Below are 24,800 nucleotides of genomic sequence, written 5' to 3'. Positions count from 1 at the left end.
TTTTGCTGACCATGCATGGGAGCTGCTCAGGAATCAGCCCAGGGAGCTGATTCAGCCAAAACATAACATGCCAGAAAAGAGGTCTTGGAAATTTGTGGCTAAGAGATGGAGCTGTGCTAGATCAGCACTCCCTCCAAAGAAAGGCACAGGGAAACCCAGGCATTACTATCCAGCCTAAAAGGCAGGTGTAGAGACCTACACCACTGACTGTGCCTGTGAACCAAGTGATTGTGAGCACTGGCCAAGCAAGAAAGCTTTCACTTTTGTGAAAGCCCTGAAGGATCATGCTTTAAATATTATATCTTCCATGTCCATTCAATTTTTTTTCTTCTCTGCAAAGCCAGGTCCATTTGATTTACAGAACTACAAACAGTGCTTCCGGTCCAGAAATTTGGAATAATTTCATCTTTTTATCCTGTTGCCAACCTATTTCAGTTAAGAGTGACCTAGCTGCAGCTAAGCAAATGCTGAAGATAAAACCTTAAAACTGGAGCATGGCTGTGGATTTAGCACCTTAAATTTTCCAACAAGTGGAGTAAGGCATGTCTGACTTAGGGTCTCAGCTTATTCCTGGAGGGCATCAAAAGTCCCCAGTGCTTCTGTTTTTCAGTTCTTGTCTGAGAGGTCTAGCCCTGTTTATGATGCTAGCCACCACACTCCCATTTATTTGAGAGAGTTCATGACAATTGACATATCCTCTCTACCCACATTCCCACCCTCTGCAAGCTCTGCTCAACATTTTGGGCCCCTACAGAAACTAGCAGAAACTAAGATATGCCTTATTTGCATGATAGCTAGATTTCTAGGAGGCCTTTTACTTTTAGACATGGATGGATCTGTGCAAAATAAGACTGATGCTCAAATTTACTCTTCGCTCCTCATAATAATTTTGAAGAAATAAGTCTGTTTGGAGGGGAAGGTTGAGACTTTCTCCTCTCTCATTACTTTCCTTTGGTTTTGGTCTGTGCCGTGCTAGAATTTTTTGAGCCTGTAGTTGGTGTAACAGTGTATTTCTCTGTCAGAGAGTTGGGCTTCTCCTTGTAATGGACATGTGCTCCACAACCAGGTGTAGCAAGCTGCTGTTTCCAGTCCAACATCCTGTCCAAACTTTGGCTTTCATGGCTTTGTGATAAGGCATGAGCATGCCCATAACACATGATACTTGAAATAGGTCACAGTTGAGATATTTTGCTGTGCTTTTATTAAACTGGCTGATGTCCCCAGTTTGAACTGTCTGGTTCGAGCAATAAAACTCAGCAGCTGCGAAGACTACCAGGTGCTGAGGGACCTTTAAGCATGGGTTAAGCCTGATGTCTTTAAGTCTGAGATGTTCAGCTTTGGAGACTTCATGCTATAAAACTGCATTTGTTGGAAAATTTAAGCTGCTAAATCAAGAAATGTGTTCCAGTTTTAAGGTCTCAGATTCAGCATTTGTTTAGCTTCCAGCCTTCTCACTTTTAACTGAAATGGGCTGGTATTAAAAAAAAAAAAAAGAAAAAAAAAGTTACTCTAGAGCTTCTATACCATGTCCCCAAACCCATGAGACTACCTACGTATTTCACAGGAAATGTTGGGAGGTTAGTTAATGACAGTTTATAAATATTCTGAGTTCTCTGGATGAAAATACATAGGAATGCCTAAATGTTGTTCCTACAGAGGCTGTTCACTTAGCCTAGAGCTTCCTGCTCACGTTTGTGCACACCATAAAATGGAGTTCTGTATGTATAAAAGCCATGCACAAGAAAACTGGAGAGGCCTTTTGGCCATCCCCTGATATTTTTGTGGAGCTGGGCTGGTAAACACAACAGGTGCTTATGCTAATTTGGAGTTTTAGACTTAGAGCAAACACAGGGTTTAAAAAGTGCCTTAAAACTCCTCATCTTGCAATCTTTTTTGTTTTGTTTTGCTTTGTCACCTGGCACTACAGAAAGTGACCAGACATTCTCTACTCTGACCAGCTTCTCTTAGTAACACTATCCTCTCTCCACGTGTTGGCTCGATCATTTGTCACTGGATTGGATTCTTCTAGGCAGCTGTTCTTATTTGGTTTAAGAGTGACCCAAAAAATCTGAGTTTTCTGCTGGACTGAGGAACAGATTTCACTTAATAGTCTGAAAATACCCATGTCACTTTCTATTTCTTTACTCATTGCTCTATTATCATTGTTCCTAGGGCTGCCAGGACAGTGAGAGTACCAGAACCAAACTAGCATGGTCAGCTTAAGCTGATTGTCTGCTTCTTGGCCACATATGGGACTATAATAGCCCTTGGCTGGATTTCAGAAACCAAAGGTGTGCAATTCAGTGGCAGCTCCACCCCAGACAGAAATGAGGGAATTATTCTCCCTAATTTACAATAGTGAGAGCAAGTGTTCCCTCCCACAAAATTGCAACACAAGATGTGAACTGGCCCAGGTAACTCCTGCCTTTTGTTTGGCCTCTGCTGCTCACCAAGGTGGAACCTGAAGAGCACAACTACAAGCAGCAGGTGTGAATGTTTTTATTAGAGATGCTAGGTCAGCGTTTGTAGGTATCTTCTTGAAAAATCTCCATTTTTGCCCAGAGCATGGATGGACAAACCAAGAACTGCTGGCAAGACCTTATGTCTAGTTACTGAGCAAAACAATTTAAATGGTCTTTTTATATATGTTTCTGCAGTTGCTCCCGTCCCTCTGGATTGAGAAAGATTGCCATTGCTTCACAGGGGATCAGTAAACACTATCAACTAACTTTGCTAATTTTTAAAATACTATGTGAACAAACCGGTTGACTATGTCAACAAACTTCACCACTCTAAGTGTCTAGATGTAAACTGCTGCTGTGCTAAAGCAAGGGTCTGCTTAGTGAATCATAGAATCACCAAATTATGGAATGGTTTGAGTTGGAAAGGACCTTAAAGATCATCAGGTTCCAACCTCTCTGACATGGGCAGGAATACCCTCCACTAGACCAGGTTTCTCAGAGCCCCATCCAGCCTGGCCTGGAACACTGGCCAGGGACAGGATGTCCACAGCTTCCCTGGGCAACCTCTGCCAGTGTCTCACCACCCTCACAAGAATTTCTTCCTAACACCTAATCCAAACCTACCCTCTTTCAGTCTAAAGCCATTCTCCTCACTGCATGCCTTTGTAAAAAATCTTACTCCAATCTTCTTCTAGTCCCTCTATAAGACCTCCCTTGAGTTTTTTTGAAGGCTGAACAGCCCAAGGTGTCCCAAACATGAGTGTTTGTTACCTGGTGCATGGTACCAACTCACACACCAAGGCAAGCTGTTTCTACTTTCTTTTCTACTTTGGAGGAAGTAGGGAGCTGGGTGGTAACTCACAAAGGATTGGCTACCCAGTCATCAAAAGTTTACACTATTTACACATTTTAACAAATGCTTCAGCATTCCTTGGTTACAGATTGCACAACTTTTTAAATAATTACTGCTCACCTCCCCTATTTGTAGTTATATCCCTCACTTCTCAAGCTACTTAGCCTGCGTTTGTAGTTCTTCCCTCCATCCCTCTGATTATCTTCATGGCCCTCCTCTGGACTCACTCCAGCAGGTCCATAGTCTTTTATTGATGCCCCCAGAGCTGGATATTGCACTCCAGGTGGGATCTCACTAGAGGAGGGCAGTGGGGTAGAATCACCACCCTTGATCTGCTAGTCACCAAAGAAAGTGTCAGAAAGTCACCAACAACCTAGATCCAAGTACACTGTTGTGAATAGAGACCTGCTTGCTCGTTTCTGGATCAAGATCCCGTCATAAATGTAAAAACTCTTTGTACATACATGTGTTATATATTTACATGTGTATACAAGCACACATACAATGTTTATTTAAGCCTGCATAGTATAGGCATTGTTACATGACAGTAGTCAGTGGAACAAGACCAGTGGTTTAAATGAATGGGGCTGCTCATGTGAAGAGTTCAAGCCACCTTGCAAGGAATTTAGGCAAGCGTAGATTGATGGAAATCCAGAAAGAAGCACTGCAGCAGCACTGCCTGACTGCCTGTATGATGCGGGCCATGGGACTTGTCACAACAGCAATGCACTTTCTGCCCCTGATTTAGATGCCTCTGCTGAAGGAAATCCACTCTGACTCTTGATATGTTGTCCCAGTGCTGTCAAAAGTGAATCTGACCTCCAGTTAGGCTGGGTGGGTTTTCTCCCTCCCAGCTTCAGATCTCTGCATAAGGGGTATTCAAGTTTGTTTCCCTCCACCCCAGATTCTCCCTCAGGTAAGTAAAGAGCCATGGGCAATTTTGGGCTATGATTAATCTAATCTAAAGTATGAGAGAGTATTTAGATATCTAAAATGGGTGTAGGTGGACTGCATCCTGCAAGAACCTAATTTTGTCTGTGGGCTATCAAGGGAGTCCAAAATAACCAACCCTGCTGAAGGTGCTGCACCAGTTTCCCCTCCCTTCAGTCTGTGAATCTTGTCCTCCTATTTTCTAATAGGGTAGATGAACCTCTGCTCCTTGGTAAAGTTTCTTTCTTTATCTTTTTGAGGAAAAAAATGGAGCAATGTGTTGTAATCTTCGTAAGGCACATCTTTAAAACCCCTTGGCCATTCTTTAGGATCCTGTCTGATTTCCAGTGTTCCCCTTGACATCAGGAGTAGGTGCACTGAAGCAGCATTAGTCCTATGATTCCCACAGTGGATTTAGTACAGATCTGTTCAAAGATCCAAAGTGCAGCACTGCAAGCTTGTTATCAAATCATGACCTGTAATTGGTCAGAGCCATGGATGCCTGAGGGGATTCTCTGCCTATCAAGCATCCCTTAAGACTGTTACTTGATGGCCATTGTTGATATTTTGACAATATGGTTTTGATTAAATTTACCACACACTTTATTGATTTCTTCATCTTCTATCTTTCTGGTGCAAATGTTGGTGCCCATCAAAATCCTTTCTATGTGTTTAAGTTGTTCTACCACTCCCATTATTGCTATAAAAAACTGTCATGATAGGACATCAATTTATTTGATAGGATATTTTCTACATAGTTATTTTCTACACAGTTCTCAGTACTTTTGTCAATTGCGTTGATATTTTACTAGGGTTGGTGTCAGACTGATAGAATGGGGTTGACCTATTTATCTATCCATTAACCTGGGGTACTAATTTGACATTACAAATTGTCCATGCTTTTCGTCTTTTCCAATCTTCTTTCAACCTTGAGTGCTGAGGGTTTTTGAAGTCCTGATGTGTTCTGTCTTTGGTTTGCCTAGTACCTTTCCTAGCACAGTATTAATATTCTGAATGAAGTCACACAGAAGTTATGGTACAAATGAATCAGGAATATAACCATTCGGACTGTCTTGATTATGCTACTCGACAAACACTTTTATTGCTTAAGAGTTTGTAGTGTTAGAGGTTTTCTTCCTTTGGTAACCTGAAAATGCTGGGTGGGAAGCTTGGAAACCTGGCTTTAGAATGTGAGCAGTGATTGTGAGAAAAGTTGTTTGTCTGCAGATCCATAAAAATGAAAAGTTTAGACAAATTTTTTTAAGCGATATATGGACTGTCTGTATTATTAAAGCCTAAGCTGGTGAGTCTTAAATTGCAGTTTGTGGATCTTAATGATCTCTTAAGTCCATGCTAAGTACCATTTGTATTTCACTGGCACACCAGGTTTGCCACTTGCAATGTGAGCTCTTTGCTTCTGTGAACTGGGAGTAGTTCACTTTCCTTAGCCTCTGACCATGATCTCCCCTTGTGAACAGGATCACAGCATACTAATTTCTTCTCTGAAATACTTCTCAGACCACCAGACATGATGGACTTTGCTGCTACATTCCTTATGACTCTGAAATAGTACAGGAAAAAAAGACATCCAGGGAGCTAGGTTTGCTTGGTGGTTGCCTTAGGACCTATGGATGAACTGGAATGAGTTGACTGTCCTTAGCTGTTTGCAGCCCACAGACTCCTGCAAAACAGGCTTAATTATTGCAGAACAGTCACTCAGAGGCATTGAAAGGCATTGCTGTTTGCTGTAAAAAAAGGGTGTGGACCAAGATGTGCTGTTAGATTCTTGTAGAAGTAATTAAGGGGCCATCTACAATGTAAACAGTCCAACTAAATTTGGCAGAGTCTCTGCCAGGAGACAGATAGTGGAAAACAAACCTAGCTTATGTTAGCCCACTGACTGCATTAGTTTATTGTCTTGAATTTAAATCCTTTGAGAAGGATTTAATGATGTTGAGGATATTGGCTTTTTAGTTATGCCTTTGGGTTATAAGGATGTATCCCGCTAAAAAAATTTAGAGAAGGGAATAAATCTATAGACCTGTCTGACTGGTTGATCTTGGAGACAGCACAACTATCTAAATGAAAAATATCCTTCTAAGGATATTTTTTTTGATGGAAATTGAGTTGTTTAGTGGGAGGAAATGGATATTATCCGGTGGAAGCTATTGCCAAGGTCCTTCTATTATTCACACAATCAACATATTCCTAGCTCTAGGGAAAGGTGCTGCACCAAACAGGGCTATAATCCAGGAGTTACTTCTCTGGGAACAATAGGAAATTCAAAAATGTCGAGAAACCTGTAGAGGGAATGGAACATTTGCTCTCCAGGATAGTTGTTTGTGAACAGCTTGGGTGCTCTCTGTGGGAGGATCCAGGCGTGTCTCTGCTGGCAGGAGCTAAAGCTCATGTCACCCTGAACACCTACGCAGCAGGATGTTCTTGCCAGCCAGGGACTCCAAGTCTGGAGTGAAGCCACTGAAGTTGGACTTGTGTTGTGTACGTGAATCAGGTAGACTCTTCCCATAGTTTGGCAGAAAGATTGAGGGATCAGGGAGAGCCTTTGTGTTTAGAGTGAGTACTTGCACCACCTGGGTCTCTTCCAGCTCACAACATAGAATGTTGATTGCCGCATCAACACACTAAAGCAGATTTTAGCTCTGGTGCAAACGTGATGGAAAAAGCAAACCATGCAACGGAAAGGTCATACAGGGGTTCCAAGAATCTGAAGTGCGTGCTGTTGTCTGGCAGATAATACTTTGAAAGTTTACCTTTGCCCAAAGAGGAGCTTAAGACCACCTTGATGCTGGTTTTCAAATAGAGTATCAGCCAATAGTGCAATGCTGGGAGAGGCAAAATGAAAAAAATACAACCCTAAAATACAGGAACACTTTCGAAACTGAGAGCTTGCTGGTGCACATACTGCTGTGCTGTGAATTCTATGTCTGCCTGTAGATCAGAACAGGAAGCAAGGCTTTGAGAGCTTCTGTCAGAAAACCTCAAAGCTTTTGATGGTATTATAAATGTCAAGCATGTTATAAGAAGGAGGAAAGTACCAGACTCTGTTCTGTTCAAGACAATAGGGACTTTATAACATTACAGGAAGCTGTGTGTAAGAATTACAGAGAAGTTCAAGTCTGTGGTATTAATGCGCTGTAATAATGGAGGTCTCCTAGCATTCAGTTTATCCCTATTTCAGTATATTCCCAGGCACAAGCAGTATCATACTGGTTGAACTGTGGAGCATAGACTTGTCATTTTCAAAAGCACTTAGAGAAAATTTTTCCCCAAGGCCCACTCCTCCTAAGTTAAGAGGTTGTAGCAAAGTAGTGAAAACCAAGCTGTTATCCTTAGTTGGACATCAGATAAGTTAGTCAGTAGAAAGCATTGTCTGTAGCATCTGATCTTGAAAAAAGGACAAAACCAGCTATATCTGGACCCTGCTCAATTGGTGAGCTGGTAATTATTCACATCTCAAAGATGTTTGAATTAAGCAGGAAAATAAAAATTTCTACCTCAGATCTGGATATGTGCTGCACATAAAAAGGCAAGATTACTTTATGCTTGGACATACTCTAGGAAGGTTAGAATAAGAAGTGACCCTGAAAATAGTTCAGCAGTCTTCTAGTCCTTTGCTGCTGGCCTTGTACCAGCCATCTATGATTCTGTCTTGGCTGAACTGAAGCAGAACCTATTATAATCCACCCAAGTCTAAACTGTCTGTAGATAATTAGACAGTGGAGAAACTGAATTATAAAGTACAAATATATCCATGTGAGAATACATTAAGGAGTCCCGAAGAACTGTTCTATCTTATTCTGCAGCCTTTTGTGTGATTTTATTATTCTTTTCTTACCACAAATTGTTCCTGGGGATTTCTGAGTTGATCATATACGTGGACCAAAAGCACTATTTTTAACATTTCAGGGGTTTTTTTTCCCTGTTTTATACCAGTAGACCAATGCTGACTATTTATAAAGATGGATATGTGAAGTTTTAAAAATAATCAAGTTGTCTTTTTAAGCTGAGAGAGAAATAATAAGTGGTATGGACTACCAGAGCCCACAGGGACAATTTCTAGACTTTTTTTTTTGTTGTTGCTGTGAAATGTTTATTCAGTCTAATGAGTAGTAGGGGGAGAAGTTTTCCTGTAAACTTAAGTAAAATCTTGCCTTTCTAAAAACATTCATTTATGAGTCCAAAAAGAAAACCCCCCTTTTCACCTTTTTCAAGCATTATTCCTTTCCACTAGCTTTGCTAGAACATGCCAGCTCTCCCACACCAGTAAATATGAGAACAGTAGATGTGGTGAGTATAAAATTTCCTGAATTACTGGTGAGCTCTAGGCTAAGCTGTTGCTTACAGCTGTCTTGTGTTCTCAGCACAGTAATAAGTACCAATCTGCATGGCAGGCTGCAGCAGGGCTCCAGATCCACAGTGCTCCTTTTCCTTGTATAAAGATTTTTCCTGACTTTTGACTTGTTTCTGAGCACATCCCTCTTTGTCATGGGAGATGTCTCCTTGGGTAGACTCAGTTACCTGCTTTGCATGGCTTCTTGGTCACTTTTCTGTCCTCCTTGCTTCTCCCTGGTGACCAAAATGATGCTCAGAAGGGGAGCCACTGATGACTCTCCCAAAGCTTGCTTGTTTCTGCCTGATCTCATGGTAATTAATAGTATCACAGAATATTCTGAGTTGGAAGGGACCCACAAGAGTCATCAAATCCAACTGCTGGCCCTGCACAGCACCGTCCCAAAGAAGCACACCACATGCTTGACAGAATTGTCCAAATGCTTCCTGAACTCTGTCAGGCTTGGTGCTGTCACCACTTCCCTGGGGAGCTGTTCCAGTGCCCAGCCACATTCTGGGTGAAAAACCTTTTCCTGATATCAAACTTAAACCTCCCCGGCACAGCTTCAGGCCTTGCCTCGGGTCCTGTGACTGGTTGTGAGAGAGAAGAGATCAGTGCCTGCCCTTTCTCTTCCCCTCATGAAGAACCTCTAGACAGCATTGTGGTCTCCTCCAGTTTGAACAGACCAAATGCCCTCAGCCACTCCTCATTCAACTTCTCAAGGCCCTTCACCATCCTCATTGCCTTCCTTTGGACACTTCTAATAGCTTAATGTCTTGTTTATATTGTGGCACCCCAAACTTTCCCCAGCACTGGAGGTGAGGCTGCCCCAGCTCAGAGCAGAGCAGGACAATCCCCTCCCTTGCCCAGCTGGTGATGCTTTTCCCAGGTCTAAAGCGAGTCAAAGGGGTAGTTTAAAGTGGTGTAAATTCACATGCAGTTCCCAGCTGACACTAGTGGGACTTGATGGTGTCTTGTTGTACATGTGTAAGTGCTTCTCTGAGCTGTGTCTCTTGTTGGTAGGGAAGGAAGAGCAGAGAGTAGAAAAAAGAGCATAATTTCCAAAAACTATTTTGAAGCCTTATAAATCTAGCCTCCTTTTAAGTCTAAAAAATTGAACTTCACAGAAATATGATGATTAACACTTGTGAATTGAGATTTGTCATGTCAGCAACTTGCACTTACTTAGTATTGCTTTCCTAGCTGTGCTAAATCTCTGTATCTTTAGTTTTTATTGGTTAGATCAAAATCCTGGTGTCTGGAGTAGGATTTGTGTAGCCAAAGAGTAAGGAAGGTCGAAGTCTGGATAATCATTATTATTTCAGCTCTGCTTTCATGCCTTTAGAGGTCATAAAAATTATCCCTTGCCACAGATATTTTTCACACACTAAAAGGAAGGATTAAACTGTTTTTTTTTTTTTTAAGTCCTGGACTTAGCCAAAGATTTTCAGGAAGTATATTTCCCTTTCTTAAAACAAAAACATGGGGTGATTGAAATGCAGGCTATCATTTTCATATTTTTAATTTCCTACTGCAGCTCACACTGCAACAATCATACTTTGGAGCTCCTCAGATCATAGAGATTTTGATAGCGCTAGAGATATGCTCAAGATCTAGTCACCCTTGAGTTAAAAGGATGCAAACTGTGTCTAGCAAACATGGCATTTCCATAGAAGATTTGAATTAGTTTGCTTTCATAGTGCTGTTGCAAAACAGGCACACAGAACGACCTCACAAGCAAAACAGGGGCATCAAAAAGACAATATACCTTCCTTCCTGAGGCAGATATTTCAGGAGCTGGGGAAACACAGCTTCCTGTGTTCTCACATGGATTTAGATAATGAAAGTCTTGACTGATTCAGAAAGAATAAAGCATTACACAGCTGCTTGAAAATATTATGATGTTACTGTACAATGTGCTGTAGCATTAAATGGCCAGATGTAGTGAAATCCTCCATGTACATGTCCTAGTAAACAATCATAGCCCTCAGGCTGTGACTGGTATTTTCACATTGTATGCAGGCTGGGATGGGAGGAGCTGGAGGTGAGTGGCAGGTGGGAAAAAATTGAAGGCATAGTAATAATGAACATAAAGAGGTTAGAAATGGCTGGTTCATTTGTGTTCTTTTAAAGATGTGATTATAGGTGGGGTTGATAGCTTTGGTCATCATTAAAGTCATGTGGCAGCTCAATATTATGCTTTTAATTATTACTCACATTCTCAAGGCTCAATTGGGCAGGATGAAATTTTCAATGCAGTGTGCTGCCATAAGGAAAATGAGGCCAGAAAGGCTTTTGTTTCCCCCCCAAAGAAGAGTTCAAGGTAGAATTAAAAACAAATTAAAATTTATTATCACTCTAGCGATTTTTTTAATGCTCTCATTTCCATTCTTCCCTCTGCTTTGTAGGAGAGATGCAAAATACTATAGGAAATTGTTGCTTTTCTGTAAAAAAATGGCTCTTTCCCATCCCTCTGAAAATCTCTCCAAGATAATTCAAGTAACAGGTCATGTGAAATACGCATTTTGAACAAATTTGTGCAGTAGAAAATTGCAGGTCTTTTTAGAATTCAAATCTCCTGAAGACACCTTTCTGACTGGCCAATTCCCAGCCCTGGCAATATCCTCATGTGCAGACTCCATCCCTGCAGAGCATCTGTGTTAGTGGTGGGCTGGAAAGCATCTCCTGTGACGGTGTCTTGAACTGCTCTGGACAGCTGCTGGAAGAGAGAGCAGAATGGAGAATGACTTTCCCCTGCATGATCTTTCCCTGACGCCACAGTATAGTACGGAGGAGAAAGCTGTCTTATCAAATATGGGGAGGTTTATATGGAGCTCAGCGGGTCAAGGCAGCAAGAGGGGAGAGAAATACTGAGGAGAAACACTGGAGGCTGAGAAATTCAGTTTAAGTGGATGAAGGATTTAGCCAAGAGGGAGGTGCATGGGAAGACAGAGTCAGCTCTGTGGCTGAAGAGAAGGAGAGGCTGGGACTGACTGAGCAGGGAAATCTGTAATCAGTGAAGTCCAGTGTCCAAGGCTGGGTGTGTTCTCCACATGAATGAGAAGGGTGAGAGGCTTTTCTCTTCAGACAGGATCCTGACCTGGGAAATGTTTGCTCCTTCTCAGGGTCCTGATGAAAGATGCCCTAAGCAAGCATACTGTTCTGCTTCTACTTCAATGTAACCAACTTCTTTGGCACAAGCATGTGGGAATGCGGGGAACCATAACCCCTCATATTAATGTGGACTTGGCAGTATGATCTCTGAGCACCCGAGGGTTTCTCAGTGGATGATGGCAACATTACAGCACTTGGGGAAAAGAGCAGAAAAGGCAGTCTTTGACTGCAAATGAATTTCTAGACCTCTTGAAATATTTTCATTACTGCTGATGCATCTGTGTAAGAGAATTGGGAATTGTTGCCTTTCAATTGATTCACGTCAGAGTCTTACTGGAAAGCAAAGCACAACACAGCTGTCATCAAGAGTCTTGAGCTGGTATTCAGCTGGAACACTTGGTGTGCATGGGGGTGAGCAGTGCTGACACAGCATCATTGGCACTGCTTGTTGGGCTCACACGCTGACTCTCAGCATCAGGCCTGAGGCAGCTTTTGGATAAATAAGGACATTGTTTTTGGATAAATAAGGACTCTGAGGACATTGCCATGTCAAGTTTCTACCTGAACAGAAGCAAGACTTTGCTGAAAAACAGCTGCCAAACTTGGGTTAATGGCAAAATTATGTGACTTTAAAGAAACTGCAATCAAAAAATTGTCTCCAAACAAGTCAGTCAAGGTGAAGGAAGGCTGCAGCAGTGATTTTCTGGTGGGAAAGTGAGTTTATTGAGAAAAGGGTACCTCTAATTTTAATGGGTGGTCCCTGTTTAAATTTTCCTCTCCCATTTCCTTTTCCCCGTTTCAACAGAATTAGAACTGATGTGTAAAGTGCTTATATTACTAGGAACAACAGTAGGAAACCCTTTGTTAACCTTAATTTCCCATCTAATATTTCTCTGCAGCGTCAGCCAGTCTCCAAGGCAATAGGGCTGTTGACAATAACTCTAAATTGCTGTCTAACTGTTAGACTGTGCAGCTTCTAAAGAGCAATTTGTTTATTTTGCCCCTGCTCATCTGTTGGTAGTTAGTAGGTTTTTTTTCTTCTTTTCCTCAGAGTTTGTGGCATATGAAGAACTTCTCACATTTCTCAAATGTTAAGTAAATGACAGACCCGAGTTTAGTACTTAAGAAACAGCACTTTTTTATCAGGGGGAAAATCCATCAGGTTGCTGAGAATCTACTGTAAAGCACTGAGAATCCTGCACTTTTGAGGAAGCCAAGAGAATGGGAGATCACTCAGCACCACAGGAGTTACACAGTTATTTCCAGAATCTAGACTTTGTCATTTAAGATGAAATAATAAGATATGTAGAAAGCCTACTTAGCAGCACAACCCCCTGAAGATGTCCAGCATGATACATGGATCTATGTCTGGACAGTGTGATGGTGGGTTTGAGAGCCCACGTGGCTCTACAGAATGTACCCAAAAGCAGCACAGGTATCTGTGTCTATAAAACTCCCTTAGTAATTACATGACTCCAAAATGTTTGTTCAGTTTTGCGATTTTACACAGACATTTTGATGAAAGAACCGCAACAGTTCATGAGGGAAATGTTCAACTCAGTGAAATGTCAACTTTTCTAAATGCATCTGGTTCATCAGTTGTAGTCTTCCAAAAGAGCCTGTGTCATTTTCCTCACCACCTACCTATGGCACCTGCTCTCCAGGGCTTTTGGTGTGATTTTTATTCTCCTGGCAGCAGGAAGTGTCAAGACTTTGAAACTATCATATTTATTTTTTCCGTCAGGAATGGTAAGAAGGTGATCTGCTGGAGATGTTTCACCCATTGCTAAGGCACAAAAACAAAGCAGAACAGGTCTTATCTCTGTGTCAGAAGGGCTCTTCCACCCCCTGGAAAAGTGGCAGGTGAAAGAGGAGTAAAGCATCTAAATTAAAGGTCTAAATTGTCATTCAAGCTCCTTCCAGCACCATGAAAAGAGTTTAGCTCCTCAGGAGAGACATTTTTGGTGAAAGAAAAGACAGCATTTTGGTATTTTACCTCTTCTTAGTCATTAAATAGATTTTTGAAGGCTGGAAAAATTAAGTGTAGGTTTTGGAACATCAAAAAACTCTTGTCAAGGAGAAATAAAATAAATAACCTTAAAAGACAAAGATTAAAAGTAAGAAACATGACATGGTTGAAACATCCCTTTGCTTCACTCCTGAAGGAAAAAAAAGTGAGGCAAGTGTAGAAACAGTGACTCAGAGCAGTAACAATTAGTAAAAGAAATAATTAGCTTATGATTAGTCTTTTTTTCCTGTGTGTTCTCATGTTTAGGTAAAGCATATTGTTCTTACAAATGTTGGACGGACATTTATCACATCCTCTGTCATAATTACTAGTGACAAGTCAAGCCTGAGTGAAAACAAATGGAAGAAGTAAGTGTTTATCTCACTGTGAATTCTTTCTGATAATGTCTCATGAAATTCTTTCCATCTTGTACTTGCGGAAACTGGAGGAGCATTTTGACCCTGGGACATACTGACTCTGCCACCACAATTAATTGGAAAGAGCACCCCCTTTGATTCCCTCAACAGTAGAAGAAAGAGGTCAGTTTTCATTCCCAGGAACTTTGCACTTCTATTGCTTTCACACATTTTTTTAAACCCGAATTGCACTTAGTTGAATTGCACAAAGCACACAGTCAGTCCCTCTGATCTGTTCATAGAGCACCCAAAATGTCATCAAGTTTTATACTGGAGGAATTAAGCCTGGATTAATTTCCTCCTGGTATGAACTGGGTTTTTTTTTCAGAAGAGGAAAAGTACAAGAGGAGGTCAGGTTCCCTCCAATGGGCACTCAGACTGAGAGGTATGGAACCATGTTTTGAAGATTACTCCAGTGCCCTAAAAGGTGAGAAGAGCTGGAACCCCTGGAACTCATGATCATTCACAGCCTTTCCTTCAAGTGGTGTATTGATGCTGTGAGTTGTACTGGATATCAGCAGAGGAAGGAAACAAACCTGTTTGACAGAAGTGGGTATTAATGATCTTTCCATATGTTTGCTTCTAGAGAGCAGACTGGATTAAGAAAAAGAGGTTTTAAAGGGGAGACCTTCAGAAGAGCCTTATAATGGTCACTCCCTTTGACCTTTCAGAAAAAATGCCTATGGATTTCAGTTACAGCTTTTATCCTAAAGATCCTGAATTGATCCTTTATTTTGGAAGCCAGCTGGTCCTGTAGGGCAACCCAAATCTCAAAGAAAAGGACCCCAAAACTGCCTGAAATAGTTTTCTTAATGATTAGATGATATGCTTGAGGACTTTTTTTTTTTATACTCCAAGAAGTTTTACATTTAGTACAGGCTGAATCAACATTTCCTGCATGTTTAAGAAACACGAGCATAAGCACTGGGTAGTGTGTCTAAAAACAAGGCTGTTGCATGAGAGCTGCTGGAGATCACTGTATGGAGCACTGGGACTCTGTAAGTGTTTCGCTGTGGGGAGATTGGGTGCATTCATGTGCATTCTGTGAGCCCTCCAGGGCTTTCATTAACTCTTCATTGCAGGGCTACTCTCCAGAACACGCCTGTTGGACTGGGGGAATGCAGAGGCCAGGCCAAAGAAGCAACATCAGAAGAACAACTGATGGTTTGGGCAAGGAGCCCCAGGGACCAGATGTTTAAAGCAGTCAGCTTTGAAATGGGAGGGACAAATTCACAGGCAGGCCCAAGAAAGATGCTTTCCGCCTACAAAATGTGCTGGAAAGGTGTGTTACTGTCATCTGCTTTAAAATCTACCAATCAACAGGAAAAGAATCTCCAGATTAATAGATGTCTGGCAATTGATCCAAAGCCAAGTGCCTTAATGCCCTCTGTAGTTTTCAAAATTCCAGGAGCTTGGTTTGGGCTCCTAAATGTTGAGTACATCAGCGTTAAAAAATGGTCTCTCCTTGCATGTTAAGAAACATGCTTGGTGTCCTTTTAGCATCTAGAAATGCTGACTTTTAAGGCTTTGTTATTAGATGGGGTGGTTGAGATGGGGATGAAAGAGTTGGTAGACTGAGTGTAGTCTGAAGCTTCTAGGAAATCAAGCCAATAAAGCAAGCATGATTCAGACGCCACTTTGAGCGGATTAGGTGGAGATTATATTCCCATAGCATGACATAAAATCGGAGTCATATCCAGCACAGGGGGCTGTTGCGTAGCAGCAGGATCAGGTGGGTCAGATAGCCTGTAGGTGACTGTGGTTGGACCCCATAATGTGACCATGGTAAAAGGAACCACCTCTTGCACTCAGTTGCTTGTCTTGCTGTTTGGGTTCTCTACCCTGTTTTGGTGAGATCACTGGTTTTCAGAAATTTTGTGCCATTAGTATACAAAGGCAGTGTGAACATTATTGGAGCCAGTTCTAGTATTTTTTCTTGCATGCTTTTTTCCTCCTATCTCTTCTTTCTTTGGGCTTGCTTGAGAGCAGCTCAGAGATTCCTCCCCTGGCATTCATTTGCTCTTGTATTCAGCATCTTGAAGGTGTGTTTACGTGGTTGGTTACGAAGCTTTGCCAAGTCAAGGCCTGCACCTGCTTCTGGCCCATACATCAGCTTGGGAGGATATCCATGGAGGAATCCCTGGGTGCCTTTGTGGAAAGGGGCCCTCAAGGCTGGTAGCCAGCAGTTAGAGAGGTTCCAACCAAACTCTGAAGCTGTCACAGGAACTTGGGGACAGGCAAGGGCCAAGCAGGAGCATTTCATATTTAAAAACCAACTGCTGTTTAGTCTGCTTGCTTTTTGGATAGGTTTCCTCAGCAGATGAGTTTTATTGGGAAAAGAAAACAGTCTTCTGGTTTAGGTCACAGCCACTCCGGAAAAAAGAGAAGAGAGAACTACTTGATGGTGAACTATATGAGGCTGAACTCAAAGTAATTTGGGGAGCAACAAGTTTGGCAGTACCAGTGAACTTGAGTCTGTGGTATCACACCAGTTTGAAGCAGACAGATCCGTATTTCAGATAATTTATTACATAACAACCCTTGGTCAGACAACTTTCCTGAGGTGAATGAACAGAGATTACTTTCAGGCCACACTGCTTTCTCTTTATTTTTCCAGTCCTTGCTGAGCTGAAAATACAGTAAAAAAGAGGGGTTTTTTATGCAGTATTTCAGTGTTTCCCTCCCAGTCTGAACAGAGGAAGCAAAGAAGAATGGGAAAATAAATAAAATCAAGTAAGTTGTTCTGGAGGATCAAAAGAGTTTAATTTGAGTATGGGGTAGAAGTTTGAATTGCTTTTTATTTTCTATGGGTTTATTTTCCTTTCACCCTGGCTCTGAACACAGTGTATTTTCAAGATAACATTGCTCAAAAACTCATGAAATTTACACATAAAGTCTCTTAAATGAAAGGAAATATTTAAGTTTGGAGATAGTTGTAGAGTGTCATGATCTAATTACAATAGCATTTTTGAAGGATAACAAACGTCAAAAGAAATAAACTGGATGTTATGGAAAATAAAAGTAGGGCCAGGAATCTAAGGCTAGCCAGAGAAATTAAACATTGAGGCTTTTCCTCTGGAAGGTTTAAAATCAATTTAGTGTTGGTGAAAAGTGCCAGGTTCATAGCAGAGGAAAATGATGCCTTTTATTTATTTACAGGCAAGGCTGGCATGATCCTCTGACAGCAACTCTGCTTGAGACTATTGCTGTACTTTGACACTCAGCTGAACTGACCACCAGGAAAAGCAGCTGAAAAGTCCTTCTGTCTCTCTTTCCTTCTGTCCTCTAAGCTTGCCAGCAGCCTGACTACACTTTGCTTTTGAAAGTGGTTTTGGTCATGTGGATCTATCCATCAAGAGCTACAGTGGGACAAATGACTCCTCGCAAAGTCCAGGAGCAGCTGGTCAGACAGTTAAAAAAATTACCCCCCTTCCTTTTTTTTTTTTTGTTTGTTTTTTTTTGTTTGTTTTTTGTTTTGTTTTGTTTTGTTTTGTTTTATTTTATATTTGTGTACAAGTTTGAATGCTTGTGGATGAATAGGTGGATTTAGGACAGAGTTTCACTTTTTGGAGCACACAGTTCATGCTGAAGCTTATTCATTATGTATTTCCACCATGCTAAGTAACAGGCAAGGAAAACCTCCAAAAATATTAGCTGCTCTCCAGTGGGGGGCTAGCAAAAGAAAATGTTGGTTTTCAAACTGATTGTGAGAAGTATAGATTTCTAATGGCAGTAAATTTAGAGCTGCTCTTTAGAGCAGCTTTCTTTCATGGCTGAGCTTTCGAAATTGGGTTATATAGTCGGATATGTAAACTTTGTACTCTGGGACTCCCTTGAGGGAGTCCTCAGGTGGTAAGTTAAGAAGTAAAATTGGAAGATCAAGAATTATTCTATAAAATACAATTTTTTAATGAGATTTTACCTTCCACTGAATGTAGTACTGAGGCTGAATGAAGGAATTAATTTTTTTTTTTTGGACATTTGGTGAGCTGAAAAGAGGGTCCTTTCATAGGGCCCTGGTTTTGGTGGTGGGGCTTGATCACACAGTGAGTAATGCCTGGGTACCTGGAGGCCTCTCTAAAACACACAGTTCAAAGCATTTTCCAGCTTATGTAGGAGGTTTTAGGGTATCAGGCACATCTCTTTTCGAAGGAAATGCTGCAGCCTTGTAGTCTTAGGCTCCACATTGCTGGCTGCTAAGAAATCAGGTCAGAGATGCTAAATACCTTTATGCCATTTGGAGAGTTGCACACAGTGGAAAGGAAAAAAGCAGTGCCTGTCTGCAGCTGCAGATTACACAGCTTTGAATCACTGGGACTAATGGGATCCACTGACTAACTGGGTGTTTTCAAGTGGCAGCTATTTGCCAAAGAAATGACGGAAAGGAAGGGAAGGTGTCTATCAAAATCTCTCTCTCTCTCTCTCTTTCTCTCTTTCTCTCTGGCATGTGGTGCCACAGATGCTGTGAAATCTGGCCTGAGATAAGACAGAAGTTGCATAGAGCCAGTCTCATGTCTGGTTGTCTAGGGCCTGGGTGTTAAAACAAAGGCTGAAAAGGAAATAGGGGTCTGGTTTGAAAATGAAATACAATAAGGCATGGCAAGGAAAGTCCAGAGGGAAAGCTAGTGCTCAGAGGGCTGCTGCTCTCAAGCATCTGAAATAAAATTCATAGGAAAGAGACAAAAATGAATAGCAGGGTGAGGAATCTCTGGGACCTGCTGTGGATGCGGGGAGAGAAGCTGGAATCAGGTTTTGTGCTGCCCACTGTAATCAGTGGAGGGGGGATCTGCAACCCCCATGTGAGCAGCCCGCTCTGGTCACAGCCCCTTTCCAGAGAGCTTCTGTGCTGCAGCAGCCGCAGCAAGTTCCCTGTGACTTGCAGCTTTGGGGAATTGCTTTGCTCTCTTGAGCAGGGAGAAAGGTTTGCTGCAGGCAGCTCCCAGCCCTTGCAGGGACTGTTGTCTACGTGGGATGGTGTTGCAGGGTGGCTGACTATTCGGGGCTGCTGCTGGGAGCAGAAAGGGCTGAAGTCTGGCAGCCTCCCATGGGAGAAGAATTTTCATGCAGAAATGTCACAGCTGGATCTTTCAGGAGTGACAGATGGCTCTCTGCAGAATTCGAGAAGAAAACGTGAAAATATTCCTCCCGTATACGATAATAAACTTGAAATGGCCAAAGGAAAAAGTACTTAGTGCTCACAGAAACATTTGGCTTACTGAAAAACCCCAGAAACAACAGCACTTCACTGATTTGTATAGAGGCTGCGCACTGGAAAAAGACCTTGGCAGCTTTTATGCACTGCCCCACCAATCTAAATTAATTTGAGATCTTTGGGACTGACTCCAAAGGTGATAAAGTCGGTCAGCTTTCATTTCCTCTTATTCTTTGATCTTTCTCCTGAGGCTGCCTTCAGTGGAACGTAATGAATTGATTTTATTGTTATTCTTGATGATGAGATGACACAACCCCGGTGGGAATAGAGCAGAAATCATGAGGGTTTTTCTTTTTCTTTTTTTTTTTGTTGTTGTTTTCCAAACAAGATGTCAATAACTTTAATTTATTTGGGCTGTGTTTTAGAGAGGTTGCATTGTTCTCTGCTGATCTCCATGCATGTACATTTGGGAGGTATTTATAGGTGGGTGGTGTGAATCTTTAGTTCTGCAACTCTGCAGCTACCTTTGTGATACACCCCTCCTCTAGCCTTGAAAGAAAAATTACTGAGTGATTATCGGATCCACATTTGTGTGCTTCTGTGATGGGAAAAGTATATTTTTGTCAAGAAAAGAATGATTTGTACATTACTTACATACACCAAAGTAAAAATAATTTTAAACCACCTTTACATGTGTTTTTCCATGCACCTTATAGAAAATTGACATTATTTTTTCATATTTCATATTTTCATGTTGTAAGATTATCTAACAAGACCTACCTGTAGTCAATTTCTAATCTTTGTCCTTCTGGACAGTAGGTTTTGTCTGGGTGACTTTGGCACTAAAACACAGCATTGAAAGCATTGTCAAAGAGCCTGGCAGCTGTTTGGCAGCTGAAGTAAAGAGAGTTTGCTGTACTAGTCTTACTCTTTTGAATCAGGGTTGCCTCCTCTACTGGCAATTTAGTAAAGAAGTCTTCTACTTTCCCTGCCTGTGAGACAGGACCTCTTTGAGCATACGGAAATGATCCTCCCCGTTTTCTGACTTCCCCAGAGAAATGCCTTAAAGTTGCTTTACACTTCACTGAAATGTGTCTGTGTTATGCCAGTGTTTACAATAATACCTTTGGCTAGTTAACTTTCCAGCATGTATCCGCTAGTGTTTTAGTCATAAATCCAGTGATAAGTAAGACAGTGATCCTGAAGACTTCTGGCAGCTCTGTCTTCTCTCTCTCTTTTTTTTTTTTACCCTCTCTTTAGCGTGGCATTAGACCAAGGTTTTATAAGTGCTGAGACTGGTGAAAAAAAAAAGCCCCTTTTTACAAACTAAATCAGGTTGGGTTTTTTTTTTTTGTCCATCAGGTGCCTAGTCAAACACTTGTGTTATCTGATCTATTGTAAGCTCTGGTATTTGCAGTAATGGTTACTCCAAGATTGTCTACACAAGGAACAATAAATGAGGGGATTAGTCAATCCATAAATAATTACTTAAATGATTTAACTATTTAATAAGCATAGAATTATTTAAATGGTTAGGGATTATGCAGCCTGATCCTCCCACCACATTGCTCTGCAGTAGGATTCATGCAGGTTTCTTACTCCCATGTATCTGCTCAAGCTAATTCTTCATCTCAAAATGGCTTGTAACCCTAACCAGGAACAAGCTTTACAGCCTTTCTTGCTTTCTCCACCTTTACTTCTCTGTTCATGCTTTTGGTAGATCTCTGGATGCCTATGTGCAAAGAACTGTACTCTGTCCTAAAGGGAAAGCAAGCAGCATTGGCCCTGGGGAAGGCCTAAATACAGCCGCAGAGGGAGCTGGTGTGAAGCACCTCATTTGTTATTAAATGCATAACCTAGGTGGGGCCTTCCTGTGTTATGAATCTCCCAGTACTGCAGGTAACCAACATTTCACAAGCTGACTCTGGCACATCCTGAAACTAATTTCATTTTTTACCCTCTTTTCTGTTGAGAGGCTGTTTCAGAGTCTCCAGGCTTTGTTCTAATCAAGAGTCTGATTAATATCCAAGCCTCATTTACATCCAAACCAAATTTACATCCGTGTCCCAACACTGCCTTTCATTCTCAATATCTCTGCTCTTTTCCTGGTGCTTTCAGTGCTTTGTACAGAGAAGAATCATAACTTTTAAATTCAACTCATACGACAGACTCTTCATGTCACTCATTGTCTTAGTTTGATGTTGTACTTCAGTTCCTCTTCAAGGTGAAGCTAATATTTCTTGGGCATGGATGACTGGATTAGACATACAAACAGTAGATTTATACCCATCAGAAAGCAAAATAAAAATCCCCATCCACATCAAATGTAGGAACTATTAGGAGGACAAAGAGGACACATCTTCATGACACAACGTGTGACTTAACAAACCTTGAAAGCTTTCCTGCTCTCCTTAGCTTAGAAAGGGTCTGTTTAATCTGAAAGCAGGGCAGCAAGAATGACCAGGAGTAGAAACTGTCTGAATACATGGGACTTGTTTGGTCTGAGAGGTCTCTTGGGAACTTTTGACAGATTGCAAAATTTGGGAAAAGGTTGATGGGGATTGGCTACTCTGTGTTACATCCTGCAGAAGAATTAGGGGAAGCATTATGAAATTATTTGAAAGTAGGCTCAAAACATTTAAAAAAGGGAGTGATGATTCATGTGATAAGCAGTAAATGTAAGGAAGTCCTTGCAGAAGCACAAAGTGGATTCAAAAAATTTACATGGGCTCATGAGTAGATTGAAAATACTTTAGAAGAAAAATCCATTGTGGGTTGCTTAACAGTCAAATGACAATTAATGAAGGAAATCCCCTTAGCTGAAAATGTTTCAAGGCTGTGAGAGTATCAGAAGGAAGTCTTAGATGTGCTTGTCCTATTCTTATTCTTCCTGTTCTCACTCTGGCCACGGTTGAAGAAAGGCTAATGGGCTAGGAGGTGCTTTGGCCGGAACTATTACAGCCATTTTTATGTTATTACCATTCCTTGTTGCACCACTGCTTTATGTCATGACAACCACTACCTGTCTTCTCTGGAAGTATCTTGGCTGACATATCCTAGGATCACATTTGCTTTTTCTCATAGTTGCATCACCTGGTAGCTTAAGTCATCCTATAATTAACTAATACTCTCTGCTTCTTCTCCTCAGTCATCTCCAGTTAATGAGCTCTCAGCTTATGGTGGCAGTTCTCACTGTTACTCCCCAAATATATGATCTTGTGTTGAGTAGCTTTGAATTTCATCCTGTTTTAGTGTCTCCTGTCACCTTCTCCTCAGTTCTTGGCTTTGCAAGCCTCTCCTAGAAAAATGGGGCTTGTCTCCTTAATGCTATGAGCAAATACCAGCAGCACACTTGTTTTGCATAACAAGGTCACTTGCAAAAACATTAAAGAAGACAGACCCAGGGCTGCTCCCTGAGTATTTCTATTAGTAGCTTCTCAACAGATTGGTAGTTCCTCTTTCATCAAAACTCACTGCAGTCTCTTCACCTACTTCCTTCCTGCTTGAGGTTCTGCTATTTGGGCCCTGATTTTGCCAAGCTTTTGCACATGGAAGACCCTCAGGCCAGGGTCTGGGTCTTTAAAGGCAGGCAGCACAGGTTTAACCTTGCTCTACCAAAATCAGCTGCTATCTCCCTATGCCTTTGACTTCAGTGATGGTGGTGATGGGCCAGCACAATATCACCAAAAAATGCCCCTCACATCTTTTTTTTGAAAGAGCAGATCTACTTTTACAGCCAAATATTTGTTTTCTTTTATGAAAAACATGAAAAAAATTGCATTAGGTCAGGATTTTGGTGTTTGCTACTCTCCCATTCAGAAAAATGACACTCATCGCCTTTGATTGAAACTTCATTTGCCTCTGAACTATGTTTATCTATGTAACATTAACTATCGGGCTGTGGTTAAAACCAGAAGTTTTTGGTCTTTCATTGCTACAGTTCCATATAATGTGAAGTAAGTTACAGGGATGCTGCTATATTCCTGCAGGTTAAGAGGTATGTATAAGTAGAACACCTGACTCTCAAGAAAGAGTGACCAGATTCCGATTATTTTGCAAATGAAGATGAGGGCAACAGTTGTGAAGATGTGTCATTCCCCAGCAACTGAAGTTTGTTTAGGGTCAGAGTTGCAGAAGTATCTGGCACCTGAAGGTGCACTTGAATACTGGAGATGATGGTTCCAAGGACCTGATTTTGCAGGAGCAGGGAGCCCCTCCCTGGGTGCTTTGATACCCATTTCCTTCCTTTCAACCTTTTGGGTATTTCTTTGTGTGGTGAGAGACATTTGAAGTTGCCTAGGAGGTATGTGTGTAGGTCCTGTGCAAGTTATTTTTGTGCATATGGAGTAGTGCTACTTGGGCACTGGTACTTTATGGGTTTGTGTCAGAGGAACACAGCACCGTAGATACTTCCAGATGCTAAGCCAGGTTTTTCTGGGAACTCATATCCATGTTCCTCTCCTGCAGCGTTGCTTCTAGCTAAATTGCAATCCATTTTTAAGACTTGGTTTCTTAATCACCAAGACTGGACTAAGAAGTACTGTTAATATAAAGAAGTCTGTCAGCATCTCTGTCTCGGAAGAGTGTTCCCTGTTTCTTGAAAATCAGTGTTCTAAAAAGAAGAAAATTGGCAGAGCTGGAATCTGCCATCCAGGTGCTCACTCCCCAAATCTTTATTTACAGGAAATGAAGCCTTTCTATGAAGTTATCAAGAAAAATAATGTGGGGTAGGACAAGTGCTGGAGTCATAGAGGAAATAGAATTCTTTAAAATTTCATCATGTGTCAGCTGCTTTTTTGGCAGGAGCGTGTAACATAATTGTAGCTTTAAAAAGTGAGCTCAGTGGACGCATGATTAAGGAGGTGAATGTTCCAGAAACTCTGTTTGCATGCACAAGCAGAGCTGCTGGATGGCTTCTCTCCAAGCCAGACCCTCAGTCTTGCTGGCACTCTCTCTCTATGGACTCAACAGTGTGGCTCCAGGGGAAACTAAATTACTTGGAACCTATCAAGAGGTTGCTCGGTTACTTAATCATTATAATGGTTTGCTCGTAATTTCCTCCAGCCCGTGGTATGTGTGTGTGTTTTAGAGAGACTCAAACAATGACAAGCACATTGATTATAATTGGATAGAATTCCCATTGGCATAAATGGACAGAACACCACAGGTCTTAGAATGTGCACCTTCTAGTAGGGTCTATAGTTGAAACCACCTGCTTGCAGAGAAAGGGAATTTTTCTAATGCATACACTCAGTAATCAATTGCCTGTGGCTGTTCACTAAATGAATATAAACCCATCCCTTTGAGAGCACTTGCATTTAATTTTGTGTTTAATTTGCAGAATAGAAGCTGTTTAGTTACATTATCTGTCACTGCTGGTGTACATGACAGGGACTGTAATTTTACTGTCCCCAGTTTAAAAACAACTATTTGGGGCAGTCAGTGCTAGTTATATATATACTGATTTCTACAACTTTGGAAACAACATTTCTCCCTCTCATGCCATCTGGTCAA

This window comes from Cinclus cinclus, chromosome 2 (assembly GCF_963662255.1).
Source record: "Cinclus cinclus chromosome 2, bCinCin1.1, whole genome shotgun sequence".
Classification (NCBI taxonomy): domain Eukaryota; kingdom Metazoa; phylum Chordata; class Aves; order Passeriformes; family Cinclidae; genus Cinclus; species Cinclus cinclus.
Note: the sequence above shows the minus strand (reverse complement) of the source record.